An 8,642-nucleotide genomic window follows, 5' to 3' on the forward strand; every position below is an offset into this window, starting at 1 on the left:
GTGTGGGTGTGTGTGTATGTATATATGTATATACAATGGTATGTATGTGAATGTGCCTGTTTGAATTAAGAGTGTATCCTTCTTGTTGCTTCCTCCCTCCCCCCTCCCTCGCGGCTCGCAGGCTCACATTCATGTGGACTTTTATGGTTCTATGATGGAATCATCAGCCGGTATTCTAGAATTGTACATATCTGTGGAGGATGCAGTCAGATGGCATGTTGATTTCATCAGGATTCTCAATCTAGTTATTCTTTTAGACAAATACTGAGGCAAATATCTGCAGGTAACGCACATCTGTTTTTCCCTCTCTCCAGTTTGCAATTTCACACGCTATCTTTTCAGCATCAATGAGAAGACATGTGAGCTGCTCTGTGTGTTTCACACTAGGAATATCAGATGAAATATTGTGTGTGTCAGGCTGGGCAAAAGGCACGGAGGTGTTCTGATTCATTAAGAAAAATAGGCTGCTGAGAGAGAGAGAGGGAGAAGAGAGAGAGAGAGCGAAGGGAGAAGAGAGAGAAATGGAGAAGAGAGCGAGGGAGAAGAGAGAGAGAGGCAGAAGAGAGAGAGAGCGAGGGAGAAGAGAGAGAGAGGCAGAAGAGAGAGAGAGAGAGAGAGCGAGAGAGAAGAAAGATAGAGAGGGAGAAGAGAGAGAGAGGGAGAAGAGAGAGAGAGCGAGATGGAGGGAGAAGAAAGATAGAGAGGGAGAAGAGAGAGAGAGGGAGAAGAGAGAGAGAGGGAGAAGAGAGAGAGAGGCAGAAGAGAGAGAGAGAGAGAGAGAGAGAGAGAGAGGAGAAGAGAGAGAGCTGGGAGGGTCTGGTGGGTTGAGCGTTATGGCAACGTTTTGGTTGGATATCTCAACGTTGTTTGGTTATGTGAACGTTACATGAACATTATAGCAGTGTTCCTCAGTGCATTCTGTCTCTAGGTAATCCAGTGTAATCTAGGTTAGCAGCTGGTAGATAGTACAGCATATACATGTAATTACTAGAGACAGTATAGACTACACTGTCAGAGACAGTATAAAGGTTAGATTACTAGAGAAAATTTATAGGTTAGATTAGTAGAGGTAGTATATAGGTTACATTACTATAGACATTATATAGGCTAGATTACTGGAGATAGTTTATAGGTTAGATTAGTAGAGATGGTATATAGATTAGATTACCACAGACAGTATATACATTAGACTACTAGAGACAGTATACAAGTTAGATTAGCAGAGACAGCATATAAATTAGATTAGTAGAGACAGTATACAGGTTAGATTACTACAGACAGTATATAAATTAGATTAGTAGACAGTATACAGGTTAGATTAGTAGAGACAGTATACAGGTTAGATTAGTAGAGACATTATATAGGTTAAATTAGTAGAGACAGTATATAGGTTAAATTAGTAGAGACAGTATATAAGTTAAATTAGTAGAGACAGTATATAAGTTAAATTAGTAGAGCCAGTATATAGTTTAGATTTATGCAATGAGGCCTGAGGGGATGTGTTATACAGTATGGCCAATATACCACAGCTAAGGGCTGTTGTTTTGTACGACGCAACGTGGAGTGCCTGGATACAGCCCTTAGCCGTGGTATATTGGTCATACAGTATATCACAAACCCCTGAGGAGCATTATTGCTATTATAAACTGGTTACAAACATGTCTTCTACTGCTGCTGTGTCTTCTACCGTACTTCCCATTCTCTTTGCTGATGATACCAATTAGATTTTATCACACAAAAATGTTGATTCACTAATTAATGAAACCAACTCAGGCATGGACACATTTTCTGAATGGTACCAGATAAACAAATTATCTCTGCATTCTAAAAAAATCCAACTTTTTTGTTATCATTAGTAAGAACAAGAAATATTGTAAAATAAATTGCCAGAGTGATGAAATCTGTTGGTATCATCAGAAAGATTAGTGGTCAGGCTTGCTTCCTAACTGTAAACTAGTAACCTCCTCTAATTACCTGGAACCATCTGCACCTTTGTTTAAGAAACTCAATATCTTGTCTATTTATGACATTAATGTACGCCAATTATGCACTTTCATCTATAAATACTCCCCAGACAGTTTTTGTCTGGATTCTTCCAGGTTCATTCTGAAATGCATCTATATAACACAAGACACTGTGATAACCTTCACCCTCTCCACTGCCACACCTCACATAGTCAATTCTCTATCAGATACAGAGGTGCCATACTCTGGAATACTCACATTGCCAAAACATCATCATCCCTCGATAACTCCAAGCGAAGATTGGAGGTCAGCCTGATGAACCAAACTACTCAGTAATCTCCTCCACAAAGCATAACTCTCACACACATTTTGGGGGGTATTTTTTTTTGGTACATCTTTACAGATCAATTCATTTATACATTTTTAATTAGTAGGTTTTGTTATCTGTTTTAACAAACTTTTTTATTTTGGTACTTATGTGTTGTATATATTATTTTGGTACTTATGTGTTGTATATATTATTTTGGTACTTATGTGTTGTATATATTATTTTGGTACTTATGTGTTGTATATATTATTTTGGTACTTATGTGTTGTATATATTATTATGGTACTTATGTGTTGTATATATTATTTTGGTACTTATGTGTTGTATATATTATTTTGGTACTTATGTGTTGTATATATTATTTTGGTACTTATGTGTTGTATATATTATTTTGGTACTTATGTGTTGTATAGTGTTTGTTGTGATGTGGTTTCATAAAAACACTTTCATGAAAAAAAACACTTGTTTTCTTTGGTGCAATTAAATAAATAATTAGAGCAGTAAAAACAAATGCCTTGTCATATATGGTCTGATATTCCACAGCTGTCAGCCAATCAGCATTCAGGGCTCGAAAAACCCAGTTTGTGATAGTAGATATTCAACACTAGATATATAGTCTGCAGATGAGGTGATCTCCCCATTACTATTGAAAGCGTATTAAAACTCATTCATTAATGTAAGCTAATGCGATTAGCATGAGGTTGTAAGTAACAACAATATTTCCCAAGACATACACGTATCTGATATTGGCAGAAAGCTTAAATTCTTGTTAGTCTAACTGTGCTGTCCAATTTACAGTAGTTATTACAGTGAAAGAATACCATGCTATTGTTTGAGGAGAGTGCACAGTTTTGAACATGAAAAGTTAAACAAATTAGGCACATTTGGGCAGTCTTGATACAACATTTGAACTTTGCACATGCACTGATGCCATCTAGTGGCCAATATCTAAATTGCATCTGGGCTGGAATAATACATTATGGCCTCTTGCATTTCAAAGATGATTGTTTGTATTATCTTTTACCAGATCTAATGTGTTATATTCTCCTACATTCCTTTCACATGTCCACAAACTTCAAAGTGTTTCCTTTCAAATGTTACCAAGAAAATGCATATCCTTGCTTCAGGGCCTGAGCTTCAGGCAGTTAGATTTGTGTATGTCATTTTAGGCGAAAATTGAAAAAAGGGGCAGATCCTTAAGAGGTTTTAAGCATCTAGGGGTAAAAAACGCTATATCAATCCAGTCAAGGATAGAGCTGTAGTTACAGCACATGAATTAGACTGGTAGATATACAGAATAGAGATTAGACTACTAGATATACAGCATTGAGATTAGACTGCAAAATATACAGCACAGCGATTAGACTGCTAGATATACAGCATATAGATTAGACTGGTAGATATACAGCATAGAGATTAGACTACTAGATATACAGCATAGAGATTAGACTGCAAAATATACAGCACAGCGATTAGACTGCTAGATATACAGTATATAGATTAGACTGCTAGATATACAGCATAGAGATTAGACTGCTAGATATACAGCATAGAGATTAGACTGCTAGATATACAGCATAGAGATTAGACTGCTAGATATACAGCACAGCGATTAGACTGCTAGATATACAGTATATAGATTAGACTGCTAGATATACAGTATATAGATTAGACTGCTAGATATACAGCATAGAGATTAGACTGCTAGATATACAGCACAGCGATTAGACTGCAAGATATACAGCACAGCGATTAGACTGCTAGATATACAGCATATAGATTAGACTGCTAGATATACAGCATAGAAGTAGACTGCTAGATATACAGCACAGCGATTAGACTGCTAGATATACAGTATATAGATTAGACTGCTAGATATACAGTATATAGATTAGACTGCTAGATATACAGCATAGAGATTAGACTGCTAGATATACAGCACAGCGATTAGACTGCAAGATATACAGCACAGCGATTAGACTGCTAGATTTACAGCATAGAGATTAGACTGCTAGATATACAGCATAGAGATTAGACTGCTAGATATACAGCACAGCGATTAGACTGCAAGATATACAGCACAGCGATTAGACTGCTAGATTTACAGCATAGAGATTAGACTGCTAGATATACAGCATATAGATTAGACTGCTAGATATACAGCATAGAGATTAGACTGCAAGATATACAGCACAGCGATTAGACTGCTAGATTTACAGCACAGCGATTAGACTGCTAGATTTACAGCATATAGATTAGACTGCTAGATATACAGCATAGAGATTAGACTGCAAGATATACAGCACAGCGATTAGACTGCTAGATATTACAGCATAGAGATTAGACTGCTAGATATACAGTATATAGATTAGATGGTAGATATACAGCATAGAGATTAGACTGCTAGATATACAGCACAGCGATTAGACTGCAAGATATACAGCACAGCGATTAGACTGCTAGATTTACAGCATATAGATTAGAGTGGTAGATATACAGCACAGCGATTAGACTGCTAGATTTACAGCATGTAGATTAGAGTGGTAGATATACAGCGTAGAAATTAGACTGGGTGGGTGTGCTGTGCTAATGATTACTGTGATAGTGGATGGGCGTGGGGCTATTATCACTGTTCTAGTGATGCGTACGCATACACACAGGCGTGCACACACACACACACAGACAATCCCGCTGACATTATCCCCCCCACACTCACACACTTATACACTTGACACCAGACGTCAAGGGGCATGATATTACACTGATCATCATGTTCCTCCATCAATAGAATTCATGTGGTGATGGATAGAGAGCAGTCGGGCTGTGACTCAGGTGTGTGAAAGAGAGGGAGAGCGAAAGGGAGAGACACCAAGAGAGAGAGACCGAGAGAGAGCGGGAGGGGGGAGATAGAGAGGGGGAGTGGGAGTGAGAGAGAGAGAGAGAGAGAGAGAGAGAGAGAGAGAGAGACATGAACCTGGAGAAGAGTCCCCTAAGCAATTGTCCCCACAATAATTGTGTTGCTGTCCTGGGGCTCTGTTCACAAACACAAACACACCCCACAGAGCCCCAGGACAGCAGCACAATTAGACCCAACCAGATCATGAGAAAACAAAAATATAACTACTTGACACATTGGAAAGAATTAACAAAATACAGAGCAAACTAGAATGCTATTTGGCCCTAAACAGAGAGTACACAGTGGCAGAATACCTGACCACTGTGACTGACCCAAACTTAGGGAAAGCTTTGACTATGTACAGACTCAGTGAGCATAGCCTTGCTATTGCGAAAGGCTGCCGTAGGCAGACATGGTTCTCAAGAGAAGACAGGCTATGTGCACACTGGACCTCGTAAAATTACAATTGGCTCAGAATAGGGCAGCACGGCTGGTCCTTAAATGTACACGGAGAGCTAACATGTATAATATGCATGTACATCTCTCATGGCTCAAAGTGGAGAAGCAACTGACTTCATCATTACTTATTTTTGTAAGAAGTGTTGCTGAATGAACGGAAGCAGCTAATGGGTATCCTTAATAAATACAAATACAAATATAGGATTCACCAATGAATTAGCTGTGACTCGGGTTTTAGATCAGCTCTGATATAAGCAGTCAAATATATATTTAGACTTTCTGGTTCATTTAGGAAGCTAATCTTGACTATGGGTTGTTGTTTGTCAAGATAATTATACCATTCCAATTTCAAGTCTATATTTCTTGAAAAGATTGAGTTATTTCAGAATATTAAAGACAGCTGGCTGCCTCACTGATCCAGCTTTCTGGAACAGCCCTCATGTGACATCTGTCCCATCTGCTGATTGGCTAGGAAGCCATGTTAGTAATCAATCTGTGATTAGCTGTTTCGGTGAAAAATGTCTGCCATCTCTCTCTCATGCCCACAGACCATTTCCCATCTAATTTGATTATATAAAAATCTCTCCTGGGTCCCATAAAGATATTTGCATATGAAGTTTTCCTGAGGGAGAGAGATGGAGAATGTTTCATTTGTCAAACCCTAACTTGCCGATTCGGATGTAGCATTTCATAAAGGGAAACTCAGCTGTTTAATATGAACGCTGAGTCGCTGTATCACTCCCAGATTCCCAGATACATAGTGCTCTGTGGTTGAAGGCTCTCTTTCTGATCAAAGCTGAAACAGCCACAAGAGTCAGAACAGACTACAGTTACAATATCCACTAAGTCAAAGTAGTCACAGTCAGAGCAGACTACAGTTACAATATCCACTAAGTCAAAGTAGTCACAGTCAGATCAGACTACAGTTACAATATCCACTAAGTCAAAGTAGTCACAGTCAGAGCAGACTACAGTTACAATATCCACTAAGTCAAAGTAGTCACAGTCAGAACAGACTACAGTTACAATATCCACTAAGTCAAAGTAGTCACAGTCAGATCAGACTACAGTTACAATATCCACTAAGTCAAAGTAGTCACAGTCAGAGGAGACTACAGTTACAATATCCACTAAGTCAAAGTAGTCACAGTCAGATCAGACTACAGTTACAATATCCACTAAGTCAAAGTAGTCACAGTCAGATCAGACTACAGTTACAATATCCACTAAGTCAAAGTAGTCACAGTCAGATCAGACTACAGTTACAATATCCACTAAGTCAAAGTAGTCACAGTCAGATCAGACTACAGTTACAATATCCACTAAGTCAAAGTAGTCACAGTCAGATCAGACTACAGTTACAATATCCACTAAGTCAAAGTAGTCACAGTCAGAGCAGACTACAGTTACAATATCCACTAAGTCAAAGTAGTCACAGTCAGAGCAGACTACAGTTACAATATCCACTAAGTCAAAGTAGTCACAGTCAGAGCAGACTACAGTTACAATATCCACTAAGTCAAAGTGGTCACAGTCAGAGCAGACTACAGTTACAATATCCACTAAGTCAAAGTAGTCACAGTCAGAGCAGACTACAGTTACAATGTCCACTAAGTCAAAGTAGTCACAGTCAGAACAGACTACAGTTACAATATCCACTAAGTCAAAGTAGTCACAGTCAGAACAGACTACAGTTACAATATCCACTAAGTCAAAGTAGTCACAGTCAGATCAGACTACAGTTACAATATCCACTAAGTCAAAGTAGTCACAGTCAGATCAGACTACAGTTACAATATCCACTAAGTCAAAGTAGTCACAGTCAGAACAGACTACAGTTACAATATCCACTAAGTCAAAGTAGTCACAGTCAGAACAGACTACAGTTACAACATCCACTAAGTCAAAGTAGTCACAGTCAGAACAGACTACAGTTACAATATCCACTAAGTCAAAGTATTCACAATAGTGAGGGTACAGTTACTAAAGAGAGTTTAGAATAAAATACATCTTGTTTACGCGGTGTCTAACAGTACAATATTTACAGTGGTGTCACAAGTCAAAAAACAGTCAGAATAGTACAACAAAGTACAGTCACCCGAGACAAAGTACAATGGTCAGTGTGGTCACAAAGGTCAGAGTAGTCACAATGGTCAGAGTAGTCACAATGGTCATAGTGGTCACAATGGTCAGAGTAGTCACAATGGTCAGAGTAGTCACAATGGTCTGAGTGGTCACAATGGTCAGAGTGGTCACAATGGTCAGAGTGGTCACAATGGTCAGAGTAGTCACAATGGTCAGAGTAGTCACAATGGTCATAGTGGTCACAATGGTCAGAGTAGTCACAATGGTCAGAGTAGTCACAATGGTCATAGTGGTCACAATGGTCAGAGTAGTCACAATGGTCAGAGTAGTCACAATGGTCAGAGTAGTCACAATGGTCAGAGTAGTCACAATGGTCAGAGTGGTCACAATGGTCAGAGTGGTCACAATGGTCAGAGTAGTCACAATGGTCATAGTGGTCACAATGGTCAGAGTAGTCACAATGGTCAGAGTAGTCACAATGGTCAGAGTAGTCACAATGGTCAGAGTAGTCACAATGGTCAGAGTAGTCACAATGGTCAGAGTGGTCACAATGGTCAGAGTAGTCACAATGGTCATAGTGGTCACAATGGTCAGAGTAGTCACAATGGTCAGAGTAGTCACAATGGTCAGAGTAGTCACAATGGTCAGAGTAGTCACAATGGTCAGAGTAGTCACAATGGTCAGAGTAGTCACAATGGTCAGAGTGGTCACAATGGTCAGAGTAGTCACAATGGTCAGAGTAGTCACAATGGTCAGAGTAGTCACAATGGTCAGAGTAGTCACAATGGTCAGAGTAGTCACAATGGTCAGAGTAGTCACAATGGTCATAGTGGTCACAATGGTCAGAGTAGTCACAATGGTCAGAGTAGTCACAATGGTCAGAGTAGTCACAATGGTCATAGTGGTCACA

This window comes from Oncorhynchus tshawytscha, linkage group LG12 (assembly GCF_018296145.1).
Source record: "Oncorhynchus tshawytscha isolate Ot180627B linkage group LG12, Otsh_v2.0, whole genome shotgun sequence".
NCBI lineage: Eukaryota > Metazoa > Chordata > Actinopteri > Salmoniformes > Salmonidae > Oncorhynchus > Oncorhynchus tshawytscha.